Source organism: Cebus imitator, unplaced genomic scaffold (assembly GCF_001604975.1).
Source record: "Cebus imitator isolate Cc_AM_T3 unplaced genomic scaffold, Cebus_imitator-1.0 Scaffold237, whole genome shotgun sequence".
NCBI classification, from domain to species: Eukaryota; Metazoa; Chordata; class Mammalia; order Primates; family Cebidae; genus Cebus; species Cebus imitator.
In genome coordinates this window covers 965,938-990,464 of record NW_016107552.1, presented here as the reverse complement: position 1 = coordinate 990,464, position 24,527 = coordinate 965,938, and the positions used below count along the sequence as shown (strand labels likewise).

The window sequence follows — 24,527 nt, the reverse complement described above, 5'->3', positions numbered from 1 at the left end:
TCTGATTGGAGAAATATGTCCCAGTTCCTGCCCTCCAGGAGTTTTTGGTGGGGAGACAGACACATCCACCTGCCCTGGTAACCCAGAGTGGGTACGGGTCCCAGGGCGGTTCATCACAGTTGCAGAAATACAGAGAAAGAAGCACAAAATGTGCTAAAGAGGGTTAAAAGGTAGGGAGGGATCTCGAGAGACTTCATGAAGGAGACGCTTTGTGAGTTGAATCTCTAAGTTTGAGTTTGTTTGTTGTCCAAAGGGGAGAAATAAAATCAGGCATCAGGAATAGCATGTGCAAAGGCCCACGGGCATGAAAGTACATTGGACATATTCAGGAGCCAACATCTTGGTTGGAATGGAGTAAGTTGGAATGAAGCAGGAGAGGCCTGAGAGTCCAGGTTAGATGACACGCTATGGAGAGCGGACCTCAGGTCTCAGGAAAGCCTGAGACCAACCACACAGAACCCCAACAACAGCTCTGAAGGTGACGGCTTTTTGCTGTTGCTGCTGCTGCTGCTGTTGTTCTTAGCTGGAAGCCTCCTTCTGCACAGCAAAATACTAACATCCCCCGTAATACAAAAACACATGATGTTCAATAGTTTTACCCGCATGCGAACTGTTAAGTAGCCTTGTTTAACCAAGAAGCAGCGTAGGTTCCTGGGTAACAAGGGTGCTCTGGAGCAAGCCTGCCTAGGTGTAAACCCCAACTCCATGCGACCCTAAGTGACTCACCCCACTCTCTCCCGGTTTCCTCTTCTCTAAAATAGGATCGTCTGGAACTGGGAAAATTAACATATACAAAGTGCGTAGAAGGGTACCTGGCACATAGTAGGTACTCATCAAATATGAGCCACACTTATCGATTGCATACCCACCTTATAAGAAAGATGTGATTATTATTAACTCTTCACTGCTCTGCTACATTGCACCTGATCTCAACCTCAAGGTCAAGGCTACACATGGTGATTCCAGACCAGAGAATCCGGTTTCAAGCTGGAAATGATCTAATCATTTCCACCAAAGTGAGGCTGGCATTGAGAGGCACGTCAAGGGAGGCCAGCTCTGTGTGTGAGCCATGGCAGTTATCCTCCTGAGCTGGTCACTGCTGTGTCAGAAACACAAGATCTGGAGACCCGCAGCCGTAGGTTCGAGTCCTAGCTCCTGACTGGGGGACCTTGGTCAAGGCACTGATGGTCCACATCCTCAGTTTACCCATCTATGCAGTGACATATTTGGCTAGCTCAAGTCAAAGGAATCGTCCAGCACTGCTGTAACCTTTTAACTAATCAGAGTCTGTGAAGCTAGCCCAGAAAAAGAAACTGCTATCTCCTGGAGCCTCCTCTGATGCTCTCTGTGGACACCTAACCTCTCTGAGACTCAGTATACTCACCTGATAAATAGGCAGCATAAAAATAAGAGGTGGTCTGCCTGCTTTCAGAGTTACTGTGCATGCAGAGACTGTGGCTTCGGAGGCCAGAATTCCTGATGTTGATTCCCAGATCTGTTCTTCCCAGCAGATGCCTTTGGGTAAGTCTGAGGCTTAGAACCCTCCTCTGCAATACAGGAACAGGAATTGCAACTTTGCAGGTTCATTTAAAGATGTAACGGTAACATGCACTTAGGATCTGGCACATAGTAGGCATGCAGTTAATAGTAATTAATGATAATGACACCGACAAGGGTTAGAGTGTCTTCTTTTTTTTAGATAGAGTCTTACTCTGTTGCCCAGGCTGGAGTGCAGTGGTGCAGTTTCAGCCCCCTGCAACCTCCATCTACCATGTTCAAGAGATTCTCCTGCCTCAGCTTCCCAAGTAGCTGGGATTGCAGGTGCCCACCACCATGCCTGGCTAGTTTCTATATTTGTAGTAGAGATGGGATTTTGCCATGTTGGCCAAGCTGGTCTCAAACTTCGGACCTCAAGTGGTCTGCCCACCTTGGTCTCCCAAAGTGCTGAGATTGCAAGTGTGAGCCATGCACATGGCAGACATTGCTAATCAATCACAGGATTCTTTATTTCAAAGTCCTGGGGCCTCCAGGCAGCCATGAGCAATTGACAAGAGGTAGCACCAAGATGATGCATTAATGGGTCCTCACTCCTGAGTGTCATTAACTATAGGCTTTAGATAAATGGGTGCCAGAAGCTTGTCTTCATGTGCCCAGCCACTGGGGTGTCTTCTTTAGGTCAGGCAGGGTGCTGGCCTTATGCATTCTGAGCTCGTAGCATAACTAAGATAATTCACAGGAAGGGGCTTTCTATAAACTGCATAGTACAGTGCACACGTACATGATCCCAGCAGAGAGGTCATCGGATGTCCCCAGGGGCCTCCTTAGGAACAGAGACCCTGTGCAAGGAGGCCTTACAGTAACCACAGGAGGCTGGGTGCGTACCACCCATCCTAAAAGTTTCCATGTATTATAATTTGAGACATTCACAACTCAGCAAAGGCATCTGAGGCTGATGACAGGGCCCCAGCCCAGCCGCTCCAGCAAGGGAGAGTCGAAGCACCTTTTGAGTTCTTTCCAAGTTCCAATGGCACGGAATGATGGCCTTTTCCTCCACTCAGAAACCACACATGGAATTAATGGTACCTGTATCACACCAGACGAGGCTGGGTTTATTCACCAGAAACAATGAGACGTGAGGAAAGCTGGGGCTGGAGAGCCACGGAAGGCTTTAACAAGCTTCTAGGTGGCGTGTTTATTCCCCCCTCCCTTTCCACTTTATTGAATCTGGTCCTTGCTGATTTGGTTACAGCCTGTGATTTCAGTTTATGATTCAATAACCCATTTGAAAGCTTGTAAATAGCACGGTTCTGCTATCTGCTCCCTCCTCCCCAAGGGGGCTGCCACTGAGGAAAGAGTGGGAGCTTGCTCCTTCTCACAGCTGGTCTCAGAGGGACATTCTGAGGATTGGGTCTCTGAGCATTCGCTAATTGGTCTGAGGATCTTTTATCTTTGACCCTATATATCTGTGCAGTTGATCACTGGGGTGTCATTTTGTGATTTGGAAGTGATCTCAATGAGTTTGTGGTTTGGGTTCCCCGGGCTCTGGGCTCTGTTCCCTGGAGACTGCAGGGTGCGGCATGAAAAGCAAGATCCCAAAAAGCTCCTGGGGTGCTTCTCTGCACGTCTGATGAGTTCTCTCCACTTCTGAGATTCCACACTTGACAAACATCTTTTCAGCACCTAGTATTTGCCAGGCTCTGTGCCCAGAGGAAGAGATGCTTAAATAAATGACATTGTCATGCCCTTGAGAGCCACCCTGTCTGATGGCCAAGGCAGCCATGAAGACAAGCTTCTGGAGCCCATTTATCTAAAGCCTGTAGTTAATGACACTTGCGAGTGAGGACCCATTAAGGCATCATCTTGGTGCTACCTCTTGTCAATTGCTCATGTCTGCCTGGAGGCCCCAGGGCTTTGAAATTAAGAATCCTATGATTGATTAGCAATGTCTGCCATGTGCATGGCTAGGAGAGTCTAGCCTGTGTGCCAATTATCTGCCATCCTGCGAGAGCAAATGCCACTTACTAGGTGTGGGCCTGGCCAGTCAATAGGGATACAGAGAGCCATAAACAGTGAGAATCTCTCCAATCCTGATCTGAACCTGAGCAATATGCCTCAGAGGAAGGAGGGATTCTTTCTCCTAGGGGAATCTAGAAGGCTTCCCCGAGGGACTGATAAGGGAGCTGAGCTTGATGGATAAGTAGGAGTTCAACACTGACATGTGGATTCTAATGACATATATTGAGCACCTACTGTATTCCATATATTTTCCAGGCAGAGAAAAAGGTCCCTCCAGGCAGCCAGATTGGTCAAAGCAAAGCTGCAAGGGACATCACCAGAGGAGGTCTTCAATGAAGCATGACAAGGGTAAGCAGAGAAAGTGGGGTGAGGAGAACGGAGTTGGGGGGTAGCTTATGAAGGTTCTGGGGTTTGGACTTGGACGTTCCTCCCACAGACCCTGTGAGCAATGGGGACCTTGTACTTGAGAATAATTTCCCTGGCTCGTTGCAGAGGGGGCACCAGTGAGGAGGCAGCTGCAGGGCTGAGGAATCTTCTTTCTGATTGTTCTCGGCCGGGAGAACCAAGCTCCTGCAGCCGTGAGGACACGCTGCTATTTTAAGCAACCTGCCAACAGTCTGCCTGCCACCCCCGCTGCTGCCTTGACATGCTGCTCCTGACAGCAAGCCCGGTGTCACCCCACCAGACAGCGCTGGGCGGCTGGATGCAGACACACTCCCGGGCAGGTGACAGCTGTGGGCACCCTGAGCTCCTGTCCCACCCTTGGCATCCAGCCTCCTTGACACGCCAGCCTCCAGGAAGCAGAAGGGGACCCCACCATCCCTCACAGCTCAGGCACTGGGCAGGCAGATTGGGTCCCCTCTCTGGTATTGCCTCCAAGTGCAACCGTGGTAAGACGTCCCTCTTCTCAGAGCCTCAGTTCCTCGTCTGTAAAATGGGTATGATGTAATAAAGGAGCCTACCTCACAGGGTGGTTGAGCTCTCTTCATGAGATCAAATATGTAAAGCGCTTTGCATATAGTGGACACCTGATGAAAGTGAGAACGTCTACACTAACCACAGAACCCCACCATCACCCTCCTCCCTTGTCCTGCTTTTTTCCCAACACCTGACATCATATGAGACATGTGTTGGACCCAGATAGGGAGGACGTTGAATCCCCGGCATCTCCAACAGCACCTGGCACATACTAGGTGCTCAGTAAGAGTTACTAAGTTAGGGGGATGATCTTTGTAATATTGCTCAAGTTCTCTCTGCCTCAGTTTCTCATCTCGAAAGCATCTGTTTGAACAGATGAGCATTCATTCATTCATTCATTCAGGCAGTCATGAGTCACTGAGCTTCTACTACAGGCCAAATACCATGTGAGGCTCTAAGAATGCAACACTGTGCGATGCCCACAGAACCTCTGCTTGGAGCCCCCAGACTGGACCTGGATTCTCTGGTTAAGGATTACATTCTTAATTCTAAAAGTGGACCAAATAATGGACTATTTGACCTCAAAACAGGCCAATTTTACCTGGTCTCATTGACTTCTATAAAGAGTCTGCTTTATTTCTGTTGCTGACCACCACCAGATCGTGGGCAACCAGTCCAAGCAGAGCCAAGGCAGCTTTTGACGGTATAGCACCCAGAGACACCTGTGTCCGCCCAGCCTGTTGGCAGGAGGGCATCAATTGTACCAGCATGTTCCAGAACATGAAATGCAGTGCCTGGGATCAGACTATGTCCTGACAACTCAGGTTGACCCAGAAAAAGCAAGAAAGAGATGTGAAACTCTGCCCACAGGGTGGGACTGAGTGAGCGTGACTCTTCTCAAACACGTCTGGACCTTCAGAGGCTGGTCAGCCCTAGACCAAATACCACCCTAATCCTGCCCAAGTATATTCCTCAAAGTCGACTAAAGTCTGACATCTCAAATAGATCATCTAGCTTCAGAATTCAAACTTCTGCATTACCATTTGGTTTTACCAAGGGTGGTTCAGGAACAGCCTGGGTTCAAATCCTGACACTACCGGTAACCAGCTGTGTGGCCTCAGGCAAATTACCTTACCTCTCTCTTCCTGCCTTTTTTTTTTCTTCTGTGAAACAGGGATAATAATAGTACCTACTTTACTGGGTTATTAGGAGGACAAAATGTGTCAATATATGTAAAGCTCTTAGACTAGTACTTGGTCCTGTAGACTTTAGTTAAGAATTCGCCACTTTGTTTCTTATTATCATGTGATTTGTTGGCTTCTCATGTCCTTTAACAAGGAGCCCAATCTGGAGACCAAAGGGTACACAGCGTCTTACAAAACTGGTATTTCCTTGGGGCAGTGGGGGGAGATTTCTTGATCCCTGAAGTGGATTGCACTACAGTCTCCTTCTCGGTACGTAACTCCTTCCTCTCCTCTAGCAGTAATAGACTTCTACAAGGTTGCCCTGGAGTTACAGTGAACAACATTCACATCCCCACCCATTGACGCTGGATTTGGCCACGTGGTTTGCTTTGGCCAGTGAGCTGTTAGCAGACACGATGCAGACAGAAGCTGGAGACGCACTTGCCCTCCTGCCACCAGGTAGCTCTTCCCCTCCAGCCGGGACCCCAGAATGAGACATGTGGAGCAGACATGACCCAGACCTGCAGCCTGCAGCCAAGTCCCACCGAACACAGCTGAGATCAGCACAAGACTGACCCACCTGCAGACCCCTGAATGAGAAAAATTAATGTGTGCGCTCGCCGGCTGCTCAAATGCTGAGGCCATTTGTTATGTGGTGTTATCATGGTAACAGCTAACTGACATGTCCACCAATGCATTGCCATCAAGGGGTTCTCGTGATGATTAGAAGACATTACACATGCAACGTGTTTGATACATTGCTGGACACACAGTGAGCCTTCAACTAGCCCTCACTATTTTCCTTCTTCTTGTTCTCATCATCATCATTATACCCCCTCCTTGCAGCTGGAGCCAAGATTCCTCCCTCCTAACTTGAGGTCAAGTGCCCTCCAAGGACCAGGCACACATCCCCACCTGCTTTCCACCCTGCCTCTCCTTGATGTTCGGAAGAAATGAGAAAGAAGTGTTAAATTTGTTCTTGGCTACTTTTCCTTGCAACTCCCAGAGGCCCTGCTTACAAACTGAATCAGTTATCAGCTAGTTAGGCTGGCGGTCCCCGGAGGTGCCGCTTGAATACAGATAGGGACCCATGCATTATTCAGTGCGAAGACGGGGAGAAATGAGCAATGCGTCCAAAGCCAGAACAGCAGTGGCAGTAAGGGAATAATTAGCGAGCTGTCACTTGTCCCTGTCACTGTTTCCTCCCTTAACACATGAGGGAAAATAAAAAAATATTTTTTTTTTTTTTAAAAAAAAAAAAAAAGGAAGAAGAAAAAAGTCAGGGAAGATCATCTTGCTTCTCAAGGCAGCTGGTAGGTTAAAATGAGACACTAAAGAAGCTCAAAGCCAGGGCTCTGGTTCAGCCCACAAAAGCCACGGCCTGAGGACGCCCCCCCATCAATATTGTATCGAACTCCCCTTCCTGCCTGATGACTCGTGAGTGCAGTCCCAGCCTTTCATTCAGATTTTCTGCACGTTTCCATAGCATTGGGAATTAATTTCTTCCCCCTGAGGAGGGGGCGGGGACCTGGGAGGGGGCGAGGAGGGAGTAAATGTGAGGGACACAGCCACCCAGCCTGCAAAGGTTGGAGGTGACCTTCCAGGGGGAAACTGGGATGAAGTTGACAAGAGCTGCGCTTGGCTCGTTTGGGGACCGTGCAATTTGATTATTCATGAGTTTACGCACACAGAAAGAAATCATTTTGTTGCGTGACTCCTCATCGTTTCTTGTGGAAGCTATTTTTATGTATCTGTTAATGTCTTGTTAGAATGTGTGTGTGTGTGTGTGTGTGTGTGTGTGTGTGTGTGTGAGTGTGTGCTGGTTTGCCACTTGGGAGGTTGAGCCAGATGTGTGAAGGTCTGGGATGTGCTGAAGGTGAGGCCAGATTTCTCAAAGATGTCCCCTCCCTTGGGAAAAAATAACAAAGACGGAGTGGGGGCCTGGTGGGGGAAAGCCTTAGGAATCTTTGCTTGTTTGATTCATGCCTCTGCCTCCCATTGGAAATGAGCAGGTTACCTTTGGGTAGGACAGTTGCTTTCGGCAGTTCTGAGTGCTGTGAAACTCACCTCAGTGGGATGCGGAAAAGAAAGCGTTGCAGACAAAGAGTCAGAAGGAGGTTGCAGGAGGAAGCAGGGCTTGTTGCAAAGGAGCACGAAGCTAGATGATACTGAGGAGGGGTCTCCAGAATCCAGGCCCAAATGGGAGGCAAGGTTATCCTTGTCTGATTCCCAACTGTTAAACAAATCACCCCTCTTTATAAAAATAGCTCAGCTTCCTTACTGCACAATGTAGGTCACTCAGGGATATATTTCCTTCTGAAAACTCAGAGATAACGAGGATGCTTTCATAAAGCCACCAGCCAACACTTCACAAGCCCATGGCAAACATATCACTATGCCTTTACCCAGTGCGCAAGCAGACATTGCTAGTCAATTTCAGAACACTCAACTCCCATACAGCCACCTAAGTCTCCCAGGCAGCCACTAGCCTACAGTCAGAGTTGCCATTGGAATTGGAGCAACGAGGCTCTGACACTCCTGGCCACGGGAGTGTCAGAGGGCGAATTCTTAAGGGGGGAAGTCATCATGGCAAAACTTATGGAGTCAAACTGTACAATGCAAATAACATGACTTCTGGATTAGAGAAGCAAAGAGTGTGGACCCCAGTGGGTGTCTCAGCCCCTGCATGACCTCAGGGAAATATCTCCATGGGTGAGGCCTCAGTTTTGACATCTAGGAAACGGGTCTAATAATACTAACTCATTGGCCAGCTAAGAGGATCCAGTGAAATGCAGCAAACACACACAGAGCTGTGTGCCATATGAAGCCCCTCAACCTGCCTCTCCTTTCAGCCTCTCGACCCTCTTCATACGTGTTGTTCCTTTAGCCTGGAATCTCCCATGGCTAATACCTACCCAGGCCAAATGCTGCCTCCTCCTTGGAGCCTTCAGAAGCTCACCCCTCAATTTCCTGCAGGGTAAATTACTCTCCTCCCAGGCCTCCTCTCTTCCCTGTTTTCACATTCGCTACATATGTTCAGAAACAAATGACCAGTGTAATTTGCTATGTCTCCTCTGCACTAGATTAGAGATACAAGGGATAGGTAACTTCCTTGTCTCCAGCAGCCAGCACAGAGGTTGGCAGATAGAAGGGCATCCAGTAAAGGTTTGTCAAAGGAATAAATGAATTGCTGTGTGTCTCCAGGCAACCCAGGTCCCTCTCTGGGCCTGATGCCTGGCATTCAACCCAAGCTTAACCTTAGAGGTGACCAGGCTTTGTTCAGGAGGGTTATAGATGGGGCACAAGTTGGGGGATGCCACCCTTCAGCCTCCTCCTTGGCTCTGTTACCAGCTCCCCGGCTTACAAAGCCAATACTGAGAGGGGAAAACAAGAGTCAAGTTGATGCCGGAGAATGGTCTTTTTCTGCAATTATCAACCCAGGGAGGTCCAGGATCTGCAGTCAGGAGGCAAAGGCAGCCAAGGCAGAATGGAACGCCTGAGGCGGATGATTCCAGATAACAGCCCTCAGGTCATGTAATAGCATCTGGATCGGAAGCTCTCCAAAACTTAGGTGGAAATTTGATCCCGAGGGTGGGAGGTGGGCCTGATGGGAGGCGTTCGTGTCCTCATGATGTTGAGTGACTTCTCTGTTTGTGTCCCAGAAATCTGATTGTTTTTGTAAAAAGCCTGTTACCTCCCCTCACTCTCTGTGTTGGTCCGTCTCTGACCAAGCTCGCCAGGATCCCTTCCCCTTCCGCTATGACTGGAAGCTTCCTGAGGCCCTCGCCAGCAACAGATGCTAGTGCCATGCTTCTTGTGCGGCTTGCAGAACCATGAGCCAAATAAACCTATTTTCTTTATAAATTATCCAGCCTCAAATATATGTGTGTGTGTGTGTGTGTGTATAATGTGTATATATGTGTGTATGTGTATATATATACATATAATGTGTGTGCGTGTGTGTGTGTATATATATATTTATATAATTTTATTTATTTATTTTTTTTGAGATGGAGTCTAGCTCTGTCACCAGGCTGGAGTGCAGTGGCACAACCTCAGCTCACTGCAACCTCCACCTCCCGGGTTCAAGCAATTCTCCTGTCTCAGCCTCCTAAGTAGCTGGGACTATAGGCACATACCAATTTGCCTGGCTAATTTTTGTATTTTTAGTAGAGACAGTGTTTTGCCGTGTTGGCCAGGTTGGCCTTGAACTTCTGCTCTCAGGGATCAGCCCGCCTCGCCTCCCAGAGTGCTGGGATTACAGGGGTGAGCCACCACACCTGGCCAGATATTCCTTTACAGCAACGTGAGACAGACTAAGACATCATGTATAGTCTGAAATATGTCTATCCCCCAAACATAACAAGTCTTATCTCCAGAGCCTGTAAGTGTTATTTTATAAATAAAAAGGTCTTTGTAGATGTGATTAAGCTAAAGATCTTGAGATGGGGAGATTATCCTGGACTATCCAGGTGTGCCCTAAATATAATCACGTGTCCGGATAAGAGAAGGACAGCAGGAGGCCACATGCAGAAGAGAAGGCCACGTGACCACAGAGGCAGCAATTGGAATGGTGCAGCCACAAGCCAAGGAATGTCTCTAACCCCCAGAAAGCTGGAAAAGACAAGGATAGATTCTCACCGCTGGAGGGAGGGCAGTCCTACCAGTATCTTGATTTCTACCCCGTAGCACTAACTTCAGACTTCTGGTCTCCGGAACCGAGGAAGAATACATAGCTACTGGTTTTAGCCACCGAGTTAGTGGTAAGTTTCTAAAGCCTGTAATTAACACAGGCTGAAAATAGGCTGATGATGGAGGAAAAATGGGGCGGGAAAGAGGACCTTGGCTTGTCTAGAGACTAGCCTCTTCTTCTCTGGATGTAAGCACCCACTGGAGCAATGTCACATCACCACAGGTGGCATCGTCCCTTCCACATCCCTGTGTCCCTCAGTGGAGAGGGCGGCAACACGAACATTAGGCACACAAGTTAAGAACTACTCAGAAGTCAGGTTTTCTGGGTTCAAAACCTGGCTTTGCTCCTTCCTTCCTTCCTTCCTTTCTTTTCTTTCTTTCTTCTTTCTTTCTTTCTCTTTCTTTCTTTCTTTCTTTCTTTCTTTCTTTCCTCTCTCTCTCTCTCTATCTCTCTTCTTTCTTTCTTTCTTTCAAGACAGAGTCTTGCACTATTCCTGGGGTGGAGTTCAATGCATGATCTCGGCTCACTGCAACCTCCGCCTCCCAGGTTCTAGCAATTCTCCTGCCTCAGCCTCCCAAGTAGCTGCAATTACAGGCACCCACCACCATGCCCAGCTAATTTTTATATTTTTAGTAGAGATGGGGTTTCACTATGTTGGCCAAGCTGGTCTTGAATGCCTGACCTCGTGATCCACCCACCTCAGCCTCCCAAAGTGCTGGGATTTACAGGCGTGAGCCACCGTGCTTAGCCACCACTTTCTAACTGTATGATTGTGAACAGGTCATTTAGCCTCAGTTTCCTCATCTGTAAAATGGAGATAATGAAGTGCAACTATCTCATATAAATGACCCTTGTATGAGGAGGTGACTGGCACCTAGTAGGGGCTTGTGAAATGCTAACTTTTGTTACTACTAATTATTATTTATTGCACATCCATTTATTTAGCAACTACTAGGTGCCAGGGATTCAACTAGGTCCTGGGGATATAACTGTGAATAGAAATTTAGAGAAAGGGACAGGGACAGAGACCGAATCCTTGGAGATAATCCCTTTTCTGTCCCCCATGTGGCATTTTGCTCTTGTCTTTGTTTGCCTTGGATTCTGCCCCAGATGGTGTCTTGTTTGATTTTTCTCCCAGGGCAGTTTGCCTGCAAGGGGAATTTAGAGTCCTGGACTGGGAGACTCAGTTGTTTTCCTCCATCTTGTGTTAGTTTATGTGATCTGGACAATTGTACAATGAATTAAGGCTTGCCATGTCTCTAAAATCTGCGATCTCCATCCTCATAACATCTACCAGGTAGATATCTTCATTCTCATTTTGGAAATGGGAAAATAGAGGTTTCAAAGGCATAGAATGCTTTTACCAGGGTAGGGGGTGCCACACGGATCCATCACAGCGTCACTAAATGTATCTGGGACCATGAGTAGGGGACCTCATCTCTCCAAGTCTTGGCGTTCCCATCTGTAAAATGGGGAGATTGATAAAGCTGGGGCAACCCCACCAGGTCATTTCCTCCCTCTCGCCCTCCTGTCCTGAGGCCAAACAGTCTAAGTGCCGGTACAAGACCTGCTGGTCATCCCTCCCGTCACATTCAATGCTCCTGGGGACATTGGAAGGTCCCGAACTTGGGGAGGACCAATCCCACATATACTTTACAGACAACTTCCTGAGAGCTAGTTAACATAATGTTGCATTTTATAAACAGTTGGTTAAACATTTCTTAATTTTAACTTTGCACTTGTCTTAAAATTTCGTAGCTAATGAATTTCGCAGGGGGAGTGGTCTCAGATATTTTTGGAAATCTTTAAAAAGCTGTAGGCAAGAGGTTATGGATTAGAGAAAATCTCTGCCCTGTCTCTTTCCTCGTATCACTCTCTGGCTCTTCTCCCTTCCTCTCTCTGTCATTGTCACCTTTTATTTCTGTCTCTCTATCTCCCTATTTCTCTCTGTCTCGCTATTTCTGTCTCTCACATTACCTCTCTCTCTCTCTCTCTCTCTCTCTCTCCCCCTCTCTCACATATGCTTGCATGCACTCCTAAGACTCCAAGGTTGAGTGGTGAAGATGCCTTTCCTCCCTTCCTCCCTTCTTCCCTCCCACCATCTCTCCTCAGAACCTTCTCCCTCGTGGGACACACATGCATCGGAATCACATTTTCTCCACCGTCTTCCCCTTGCCGTTCTAGCCACTGGGCTCCATGAAGAAGAGAATTTCCCTCAAGTACCAGGGTCTGCTTAGGAATCAGTACGTGGCCAAAACAAATCTCAAAAGGGAGCCACCAGATTATGTAGCAAGAAAGGGAGGGCGGGACAGGCAAGCAGGAGCCCGGGTGATGAAGGAAGCCGCAAGGGAGCTGGCAGCTGATAAATCAAGAACTTGGCTATTAACTGGCAGAGCCTTGGCACAGAAGACCCAGCAACCAGGGCTCAGTGCATATAGCCCGGCCCTCTCCATGGAGCCTGAGATGGCTCCAGAAGTAGCTGATTCTCCCACAGGGCATTAGTCCTGGGGCCACTACCCGCCCTGTTCAACTGGCATTTCCCAAGAGTGTCCTCTGTGCCTGGCCCTTTGTGGAGAGCTATGCTTCCCAGAGTGTGGCGTGATTCTATGTGGCCTTATGACTCACTTAATCCTTTAAAACCTTTTTTTAATAGGCTTCTTTACTCAGGTGTTCACCAATATGAAGTGAACAACTCAATTTAGGTTTGCATATGCGTGCTCACCAGCCAGGTCAAGATGACACCCACTTCCAGGCCCCCAGGTGGCCTCCTCATGTCCTCCCCTGTTCAAACCTGTCCCACTTAATCACTCTCCTGACTCCTACCACTTCTATTCCATTTCTGAACCTCATATGAATAGATTTATCTAGTGTATACTTCTTGGTATCAAGTTTTCACTTCATGTTGTGTCTTCGTTATATTGTTGCATATATCAGTAGTTTGCATGTGTGCTTTTTTAAATTGCTGGATAGTATTTCATTGCATGCATATATCATAATCTATTTATCCATCGCACTACTGATGGACATTTGAGTTGTCCAAATAAAGAGCTGGTATGAAATTTTATCTTGTGTCTTTTGATGGTTACGAGTATTTTTTTTCTACAGTTTATATATCCAGAACTGGAATTGCGGGGCTAAAGCATGTAAGCATATAGCATAAATGTATGTATAGCTCTGGTAGTGGTGCCATATGTTTTTTTGGAATATATATATATATATATATATATATATATATATATAGTGGTTCCAGGCATATTTTGTTGCTTAGAATGAGGATATAGTTTTTTCAAAGTGATTCTGTCTAAAATTAAGTTAAACAAAACTATTAAGTAAATAGTGATACCAGTGACAAGGTGACATGGGGCTTGGCAAAAGCCACCGAGGGAGTGTGCAAAATGGCTGAGGTTTAGGGACAACGCAAGCCCTAACTCATTCATTCAGCATGTTATTCAAATCATTATTCAATACATACTTCATTGTTTCAGCTCCCTCAGCCGTAAAATGGGGTTGATGAAACAGCCCCACCGGAGGCTTCATGCGTATTAAATGCATTGATTCATGTAAAGCTCTTAGACTAGCACGTGGCATAGTAGGTGCAAAATAATGTGAGCTATTATTGCTGTTTGCTGAGCATCTGCTAGGCGCCAGACACTACGCACTCTGTGTATGTGAGCTCACTCACTGAATCCATGCAGACACCCTATGGAAGCCTCGTGATCACCACTACTTTGCAAATGAGGCAACTGGAGCTCAGAGAGGCTGAGTTCTCTGCCTGAAGTCACACAGCTGGCAAGTGGCAAAATGGGAAGTGGGGTCTACACAGGTCCAGTGCTCGGATTTTCCTTATTACTCCTTGATGACAGCTGCTTCTTGGTCACCAGTATAACAATCAGTTTCCGCAGTGTTAGGAATAGTTGCGTGTAATCATATATCCACGTATAAATGACATAAACAAGCACAATAGAAATTATTTTTTTCCTCATGTAAGTCAGAAAGATGGCAGCTCCATGATGCCATCAGGTACCCAGGTTCTCTCTGTCATATATAAACTTTTTAACTGTGACCTGCATTCCAATACTCTCAAAATGGTTGCCAGAGCTCCAACCATCACAGCCCCCATTCAGACTAGAAGAAAATGTGAGTCTAGTGATAAAGACATGAGTGTCTGCTCAGACTGCCTCCTTTATAAAGGAACTTTTCTGGAAGATGCACCCAACACCTTCCACTTACAAGTTATTAGACAGAACAGTCCCACATGTAAGTAGGCTGAGAAATTTACATTTTAAAAAGTGTTTAGAACATTGTAACTCCCTCTCTCCCCCACGAAATAAATGTTCTCTAGGTAAGAAGAGTTTAATGGAAATGTATGGCCAGTAGAAGCCCAGACCACAACACTAACCCAGGGATCCAAGATCCCCCCTCAACTGTGCATAGAGAAGGGTAACAACTATCCAAGTCCCAACAATTCCATGGTCCTGCATTCTTGCATATATGCAGAGGTATATATGTATTATAACCAACCAGGTTAGATCAGGGGTTACTATTCAGAGTGTAAACCTGAGAGAACCAGGGAGAAGGAGGGGGATATTGAGCAACACAGAGCATGTGACAAACCCAGGACTTGGACCTGCATCTGGAATCCAAGTCCAGTGCTCTTTCAAGGATCCTGGGCTGGATTTTCTTTTTTCTCCCAGACTCAGTCTTTTCCTTCCACTTCCATCTCAGCTTTTAGCCTTGCATAGTATGTAATCATTAGTGCAGATCACCAAATATTTCTGGTTTCTTTCCTCCCAGAACACATTGGGTTGTATTGCCTATACCTGTGTATTCTATATGGGGGAATGATATGTGAATCGTTCTGGCCAAAAAGTTGGAGGCAGACACAGTATGTAGATTTCTGAGTAGATTTCATAACCAGTGCAAGGTCCTTGACAGCTCAGTTTTCCATCTGGCTCTTTGAGCAGTAACTTCCAAGAGGGAGCTAGTCCATTAGCTTGGGTACCCAAATAACAATGATGAGAGAGCTTCTTGCCAACATGTAATGAATATGCAGCATAAGCAAAAAATATACCTTTATTCCTTAAAGCCATTGAGATACGAGTCTTGCTTGTTACAGCAGTGTAACCTGCTTTCTCCTGACTGATATACATAAAATTCATGTTTCATTTTGTGAATTCCAGATCAAGTGACCCAAACTGGGCTTGTGGTGCTGCTGAGAACTTCTTCAGTCATACTCCCTGTGGGCAAGTAAGTAAGATCCCAACCACCATGGAAAATTGGAAGAGGATGTGAGGTTTTGATTCCTAGTATGGTAGCCACTAGCTACTTGTGCTACTTAGATTCCAATTAATTACAATGAAGTAAAATTAAAACTCCATTCCTTCTTTACAACAGCCACATTTCAGTGCCCAATAGCCACAGGAAGATAGAGGCCACCACGTTTCTGTGCAGGAAAGCATTGATATAGAATCTTTCCATTGTTGTGGAAAGTGTTGTTGGACAGCCCTGGTCTAGAATCTTAGAAGTTGAATCGGGAATCCTAGAGCTGAGGAACGGTGGAAATCTTAGAAATAAGGGATACAGAATCTTAGAATGTTGACATCTTAGTACCATTGACTCCCAAGATAATCTTGGTCATGCAATGGGAAATCACTTATCACATTGAAAGGATAAATGTCACCATCAGACCATGGCTGCTACCTACAGTAGGGGTTCAGGAGTCACTGTATCCTCGTAATTTCAGGATCCAGACCTGGATGAAGAGGAAAGCAAATGGCAGAGCATCTCACCTTTAGAGCAGCTGACCTTTGCGTCAGCATCCATCAGTGCTCATTACAGGACATGGTGCCCAGAACTGGTCAGGAAACCCTTAGGAGGTTCTGATTGAACAATGCAAGAAGAGAAGATTTTCAGTGCATGGAATAGGAATGAGGTCAAGGGTGATATGACTAACGGAGGACTCTGCAGCCACGCAGTCACTGGGTCACCACCACCACCACTGGGTGACCTTGAGAGTCACTCTACAACCATAAGCCTGGATTGCTTCATCTGTAAAATGGCCATAATAGTGTGTATTTATAGAACGCCTATTTTTGCTGGGCAAAATGCCAAAAACGTCATATGCTTCAACTTTTATCTTCACAATAAGCCCAGGAAGCAGGTTCTAAAATTACATTCCTTTCTTTCTCTCTCTCTTTTTAACAATTGGCCCTGTCTCCCCAAGTTGAATGCGAACTGCTAGAAGGCAGTTCATCCCTTAATCCCAAACACCAGGTGGAGAGCAGATAACAACAGACTGTTTCATCTTCTCACCTTTGGGGTGAACGTGAATCAGGTGCCAAGTTCTTCCCTCTTTAGAGGCAGATTTTATTACGTCTCCCTGGTATTTCCAATCTGCCCCTCCTTCAGAGAATATGGGGGGGATTACTTGAAGTTGGACATCATTATGTAAGCAGATGGGATGCGTGTCACTTCAGGCAGGAGAAATCAAGAGCCAGGTCACCATCCTCCATTATTCCTTTCCCTGCTGTGGAAGCATGTGAGTATAAGGTTGAAGCTTCCCAGGTTGTTGATTTGCTGTGCAAGGAAAAGCTCTCCTGGAGAGTCACCCAAACTCACCTTGAACTTTGGGAGAATAAGAAACAGGCTTGAATGTCTTTGTTAAGTCACTAAGATTTGGAAGGGTGGAGGTAATTCGTTACTGCAGCATCACCTGACTATCCTGGCCTATCCTGTCTAAAACAACCAACTGAGAATCTCAGACACACTTCTCGAAGCCCCATGGTACTCCCACCTACTACTACAAATCTCTGACATAGGATGACCCATGTTTGTGTCTGGGCAGTAGGGGTTCTGGGCAGTCTTGGCTGGGCCATCACGTGGACATCACAAGACCTAGACTGCTGGGAGGAGGTTGACCATCTTTATTTCTTCATAGGCAACTGGCCTTGAGACATGCCTTGCACACTGAAAGTTCCTCAGTCAAGCACTACTTATGGGTTGACTTTTCCCATGCTCTTTATTTAGAGAATCTGGCAGTTTTCCAGAGACTACGTCTGTTTTTGAGGCTATCCTCTCTCTCCTTGGGAAGGAAGAAAGTAGAAAGTCCTGGTTTCTGTGTGAGGATGCATGGGCTTCCGTGATTAATTACAGTAGCATGTGACCCAGGAGGAGCCTATCAACATAGCCCGCCCCCAGACCACAGGGATTGGTTCACAGCTGAAGAGAGGAACTGAGCTGTCCAATCAGCGTGGATGTCAGGGTTTGGGGGCAGTGCCCAGGTGAAGACACACCCTTTCTTCACTGCAGAGTGGGAATATAAAAGCTTGGTGGTTTGCTACGCAAAGAACCAGTGGTAGCCATGACGGGAAGCAAACATGGAATGAAGGCAGGAGACAGGTAAGAGATTTGAAAACAAAGTAATGGTGTCCTTAATGAGTGACGTCATGGAGCTGCTGGTCCCACATTCACCTGACAGCTGAAACCTCTGATGTTTTGTTACATGAACCCGGACGCTTCATTTTTAAGCTAATTTGAATCAGGTTTCCTGTTACTTAAAACATAAATTGTACAGTTATGAATCAGAAGACTAGGCCTTCGGTCAGTTCACTCTCCTCCTGGTGTCATAGAGTTAGAAATCCCAGAAACATAAATTTATTCTAAGACCTTAAGAGGTGGAAAAAGGGTCCACGTTTACTCAGGAAGTCCCTGGAAGTTCCTGGCTCCTGACTCTGTGCAGAAGGGGAATCATGCTGGATGTGAGCTCACACTCAGAGAGAAAAAGAGAGAGAGAGGGATGCTCCTTTTAGAGCTGGCTGCCTGCAGCATAAATATATGCAAATTTATTCAGAGGAGCTCTGCATGGCATGGGCAGATAGAGGCAAAGTGAGGAGGAAAATTCATCTCCGTCTCAGGGATTTTGCCTCTGATAGGGTGCTCCTGGAGATCTCGGTGGAACCCTCATTATCACCCCTTCTTCTCTCCAATGGGTGCCCACGTCCCCACTGATTCTGCTTTAAAAACTCATATCTGGAATCCAGCCCTTCTCGCCAGCGCAGCACCAACGCACTGTGTCCTGACTCCTTTGCTACCCAGGGAGCTGTTTCTCCATCCGCTGTCCAGGCTCCCTCCCTCCACCTTTGTTCGCCGCATGATGGAGCCCCCTGAGATGCCAACTGAATGGGGCCATGTCCTTGATAAAGGCCTTCCAATGGCTTTCTGTCATCCCCTAAGGTAGGGGGGGAACCCAAGTTCAACATCCTAAAATGCAAGGCCTTTGAGGTCTACTTCAACACGCCTACCTTCTCCCCGCCTGCCCACGGGTCCCATGTTCCTGCCACATTCCTCTCACCTTTTGTTGAATCTTCATTTGCACCCTCAGATTTTGTGCAAGCTGCTCTCTCTGCTGGCCACGCCCTTCCCTTCTGGTACCTGAGGAAAGCTTCCCTCTTCTATAAACCCAGCTCAGATATTGTTCCTTTGGTAACATCTTTCCTCATCTCAGTTTGACATAATTGCTTTTTCCTCCTCTGTCCCTATTATTCATGCAACAATCAGAACAGTAAGAAGAAGAAAGTGTATCAAGTGCTAACTAAGGCCCGACGCTAGGCTAAGCCCTTTATATAGGTTATCTCATCAAACTCTGCCAAGGCCCCTGTTAGGGGTATTATTATTATTATTACCTCTCTTCCCATTTTATAGATGAGGAAACCAAGGCTCGGTAAGAGAAAGTTGTTTGCCTGTGGTTGGTTCCACAGCTAGAGAGAAGGAAGCAGGCTGCTCTAACTCATTACAGTTTACATATACGTTATATTTTAAGTGATGTATAGTTTGTTAAGCATTTTTATATGCATTAGGTAATTTGAACTTCACCATGATCCTGACAGGTATATGCATGGCTCCTCCTCTTATCCAGAAGCTTTGTGAGCAGTTTCTTGGTCATCTCTAATTCCCTAGTACTCAATCCAAAGGCCTATATTGGTAAGTGTGGAATGGATGGTTGGATGGACTCGTCGCTAGATGGGTAGATAGGTGGGGGGTGGGTGGGTGGATGGATGGATGGATGGATGGATGGATGGATAAACTGGTCAGTGGGTGGATGGATGAATGGATATATGGATAGATGAATGAATGATAAATAAGTGGATAGGTTGATAGATGGGTCAGTGAATGGGAAAATGGGCAGATGGATAGACGAATGATGGGTATGTGGATGGATTGGCAGGTGGATAAGTGGATGGGCAAAGGGATGGATGGATAAATGGGTCAGCAGATGAATGGATGATGGATAAGCAGATACATTGGTAGGTAGATGGGAAAATGAATGGACACACGGATGGATAAATGGAGGAATAGCTAGAGAGATGTCTGGAAGAGATGTCAGTGAATACATGGTGAGACAGATGAAGCAATAAACCCCAATAAAGTCCTCACTGTCAATTCCACTACTTCCTGAATTCAGGCGTCACATTCGCCATTAAAGTTACATGAATGAGCCAATGAAAGCCCAATATACCCCAGGCGTCTTCTCCACTTCCTCTACCGCCATTCCCGTTCACTGCAGAGGAACAAAAATATTCCTTCTGAAAAGCTGTCCTTCAGCATCTCACCTCCGTGGCTGGGCCTAGCATCCTGCATATTCACACACACTGGGGCAGTGGGTTCGCTGAAGGTGAAGTTAAACCAGGAGACTCGGGAGTGGCGCTGTGGACTCCAGCCTGGCTGGGGAAGCAGACATCCCATGCCACGCTGCGCTCCGCAGCCTTTCCCCGACCACTGTTGCGTGCTTTCTAAATAAACCCTGAGACAGAGCCATGTGGGGTTATAAATCAGCCGGAAATCAAATGCTAACATGTAAATAAATTGCAAATCAGCTGAGAAATTGGTTTCATTTTGAGACGATAAAGCACATTTCTCCTGCGCTGATTTTGTAAGGCGCCCCTTAAGAATTGTAATATTTCTGTGTGGTAATGATAAACATTAGTGAGTTGCTTTAGAAATGAAAAAATAGACAGCCTCTGGGGATTTGAAAAACATATGCACTTCAAATTTGAAAATCCAATTTAACTGTCCATTATAAGGAGAATAAAAAGGTAAGGATAGGATAATTTTGCAGTTACACAGCATTTGACTAAATCTGATTCCGCGATGACAGGCACACTTTAAAAGCTACAAGTCTGAATGCAAGGAGACAGCAAATCATTTATTTATGATTGTAATCCAGCCCCTGTCTAACAAGTTAGCGACTGTGCTGTTTGCTCCCTGGCTGCGGACGGCATGTGTACACTTGTCAGTTAGCACTCTTAAAAACACTTCTCACGGAATTTCTGGGTTTGGAGGGGGGAAAGAAAAGAAAGAAGAGAGAAGACAAAAGAGATAATCCTTGTCTAATTTACCCAAACAGGCAGGTGCTGAAATTGCAAAAGTTTCGAAAGAAACAAATCTTTTTTTCTTTCATTTTTGCGGAAAGCAACTTTGGAAAATACACGTGTGTACAAGCATGTGTGCACACCCATGTACACGTGCTTAAACATGGTGCTGAATACACACACACACACACACACACACACACACACACACACACATACAGAGGGATCTGAGGCTTTGTCTGCAGCTGGGAAAATTCCTGTGTCAATGTCTCTCTGCCTGTACCCCCCATGCCTATGGGACTCCTGCTACCGCAATTAATTATTGCAAGCATGTTTTCTCAAAATATGCCAAGGTGCCTCCAGAAACAAACTTAGAAGTTTCTAAAAGCCCTACATGGAGGAAAAGGTCAGAAGGACTAAAATAAATAAAGACTCCTTAAGCCCCTACACAATGAATGCCCAAATACAGGATTCCGTCAGTTACACAGTATTAATTTTAACTGCAAAATGGAGTCAAGGGTGGTATGTGACTCTGCCCCATGTCGAGCACGCGATCCTTCCCGTGTTTGGAGCCTGTGAAGTGTCACAGCGCTACCAACAAGATAAGTCCAATGACTTCATCCTTTTTCACAGATGAGGCTCATTGGGTTTAAGCGGCCCAAGGTCACAAAGCTAGCATGTAGCATAGCTTAGAATTTGCACGCCGTCTCTTTGAATCCTGTGCCTGTCCTGTCTGTAACTACGTTCATTTATTTGTTCAATCAAACTCAGATTAACTGAGCATCTAGTCTCTACCAGGTGCCCCTGCAGGCAGAAGGGGTGAAACAGTAAGTAAATACACAGGCGAGGCAAATTCATGGAGTGAATCTGGACAATCACTGTGAAGGAAGAACCCAGGCGATGGGATAGGGTGTGACCAGCGGGAGGTGGGGAGGACCATTTTAGGGAAGAGCTTGGAATGCCCCTCAGCAATGGTGCCATTTCTGCTGCCTCCTGCATGGGTTGATAGAGCCAGCCATCCTTGTTCTCTTGTAAGTCTAAATGAAGCTCCTGACTGCAGGACTTGTCAGAGCCGTCAGTGCACGGCCGAGCCCTGTGCTTTGAACAGTGGGAGGGCAGCAGTGTTTTTGGAATCCCTCTCCTATGGGAACATCTGGAGGGGCATGTCTTCTATGAGATGCATGTGACGACAGATCAGACCAGAGCAGCTTGGACCAACTTTCAACTAGTGGCTGTTGTTTTTGGTTACCTGTCACTCATGCCCTGAGCAAAAGGCCCTCTTGCAGTGTGACTGAGCCCCTCCCACTACCCCCTCCTCTGATTTGCAACCTAGCAGCTGCAGCTTCCTCTGGGTGCTTCTTCCGGGGTATAATTGGGACCCTTTGTTGCCTGTGTTACTAGTAAGACAGCGGAGGCCCTCTCAGGCCCTCTCGTCTCATGCACAGCCTGAAAATGAACTTCCTCTCTCTCCTCCCACATCCCTGCTCCATGCATCTGGCCTCCATGGATGCCAGGTTTACCCCGTGTTCCCATCCCCCTGGCCAACCTGCTGCAGTTCCCAGTACCCTGTTCCAGGAACAGGATAAACTCACCTTGGAGCATTGCATCTGCCACTCCCCGGCCTAAAGTGTGATCCGCCAAACCACCCAGGTGCACACTGGAACTTCTGGGGAGCTTTCTAAAATACTGATGATGCCCTGGTCCTACCCCAGACCGATGACATCAGACTGCCTAGGAATTGGGTCCGGGGAATCAGCATTTTTAAATTCCCTGACTGATGACAACGTGAAGCCACCCGGGTGAAGGCTGGCATGCCCTACTTTCACTTCTGGCCTCTTATCCTTTATTATGTTGTTTTGTTTTGTTTTTGAGATGGAATCTTACTCTGTCACCCAGGCTGGAGTGCAGTGACACAATCTCGGCTCACTGCAACCTCTGCCTCCCAAGTTCAAGCGATTCTCCTGCCTCAGCCTCCTGAGTAGCTGGGATTACAGGCACGTGCCACCACTCTTGTCCAATTTTTGTATTTTTAGCAGAGATAGGGTTTCACCATGTTGGCCAGGCTGGTCTCAAACTCCTGACCTCAAGTGATCTGCCTGCCTCAGCCTCCCAAAGTGCTGGGATTACAGGTGTGAGCCACCACTCCCAGCCTATTATGGTTTTATCTCAGAGAGACCAACATCTAAAGCTGTGTCTTTAATCCCAAGCAGCCCGCAGCCCCAGTCCTTCTCTGTCACCTCAGTGGGTTCATGTTCTTCCCAGCACCTACTGCATTGGAAATTACCTCACCTGGTCATTGGCTTAGGGGTTGTCTGTTTATGGTCTGTCTGAGACGGGGGCTCCTGGGGAGCAGGGGCAGCTCTACTGTGTTCACTTCCACAACCCCAGCATCAGAAGCAGCGTCCAGCACACAGCAGGATGGCCCTTAGATCTCTGTTGACTTGAAGGAGGTTCAGAGAAGCTGAGCTACCTTCCCAAGATCTCCCAGCTGAGCCTGGACTCCCGCCTGGAACACTGCACCTGCAGACCCCCTACAGATGAAATAACTGCCCAGGCCTATACTCCTTGTTCCACAGAAGGGAAAATTGAGGCCTAGAGGCCCAGGATCATAAGATCACATCCCTATGCCCACATCAATGTCTCAGACTAAGTGTGGGAGCGAATCATCTGCCTGCCAGCTGAGCCTCCTCCCAGCAGATGCATCAGCAGAAGTCCCAGTGAGCACTGCTCTGTCTGACTGCCCAAGCCAACCAGCCTTTGTAACCAACAAGGGAAGCTCTAAATTGCCAGGAGACCTCCAGGCAGGGAGATAGAGGAGCGAGACATTGCAAGGGCTTACCTCAGTCTGGAAAGTTTTCTGTGTTCGTCTCTCTGGGCCCATAAACAGGGTCGGAACGGAAGAAAAAAAAATCACCCAGCATCAATTCGTGTCTCTTTCCTTCCCTGCCCAATCCTATTCCCTCTTATAGGATTCTAAGGGTTGTGGGGCTTGGTTCTTCTCTGATGGTGAAGAGACCTAGTGGGTCATGTGAGAGGGAGGAGCTTTGGGGTTGACAGACAGAAGGCCTTGCTTAGGTTCTAGACTTGTTATTTCTCTCGTGACGTGGGGAGCATGCAACCTGCCCCCAGAGCCTTATACCATGCCTATGTCTTGACCTAGTGATTAGTACTTGGGATAGTAGGCGGAAATTAACATGGATATATACAGCAAATATGTAGTTACTAGGATGTTCAACACAGCATTATTTATACTAGGAGAAAGCAATTAGAAACAACCTTGTCATCTATCACTAGCAGACTGGTGAATATATAGAGAGACACACATGAATGAAAAGACTAACCCATTTAAACATTTTCCGTAGAAAAACATTTTTAAGAGCCACTGTTTTCTTTTTTTTTTTTTTTCATTTTATTTTTCTATAAATTATTGGGTTACAGGCGGTATTCGTTTACATGAGTAAGTCCTTTAGTGGAAATTTGTGAGAACCTGGTGCACACTCAGGCTGAGTGTGGGACTGAATCGTCTGCCTGCCAGCTGTCCCTCCTCCCAGCACAGCCATCAGCAGATGTCCCAAAGAGCACTGCTCTGTCTGATTGCCTTAGCTGGCCAGCCTTTGTAACCAACAAGGGAAGCTCTAAATTGCCAGGATACTGAGGCTTGCCTCAGTATGGAAAGCTCTCTGTGTTTGTCTCTCTGGGCCCAACTAAGCAGTGTACACGGTACCATATTTGTTGTCTTTTATCCCTTGCCCCCTCCCACTCTTCCCCCCAAGTCCCTAAAGTCCATTGTATCATTCTCACGCCTCAGCGTCCTCACAGCTTAGCTCCCATGGATCAGTGAGAACATAC

General features: G+C 46.8%; 1 long non-coding RNA gene across 1 annotated transcript; it reads left to right on the top strand.

The window, feature by feature from the left end:
• Positions 1 to 1,398: 1,398 nt before the first annotated feature.
• On the top strand, positions 1,399 to 6,211 carry LOC119466870. Its single transcript, XR_005195371.1, has 3 exons — positions 1,399 to 1,521; positions 3,772 to 3,864; positions 5,915 to 6,211. It is a non-coding gene; the product is annotated as an uncharacterized LOC119466870 (long non-coding RNA).
• Positions 6,212 to 24,527: the final 18,316 nt, after the last annotated feature.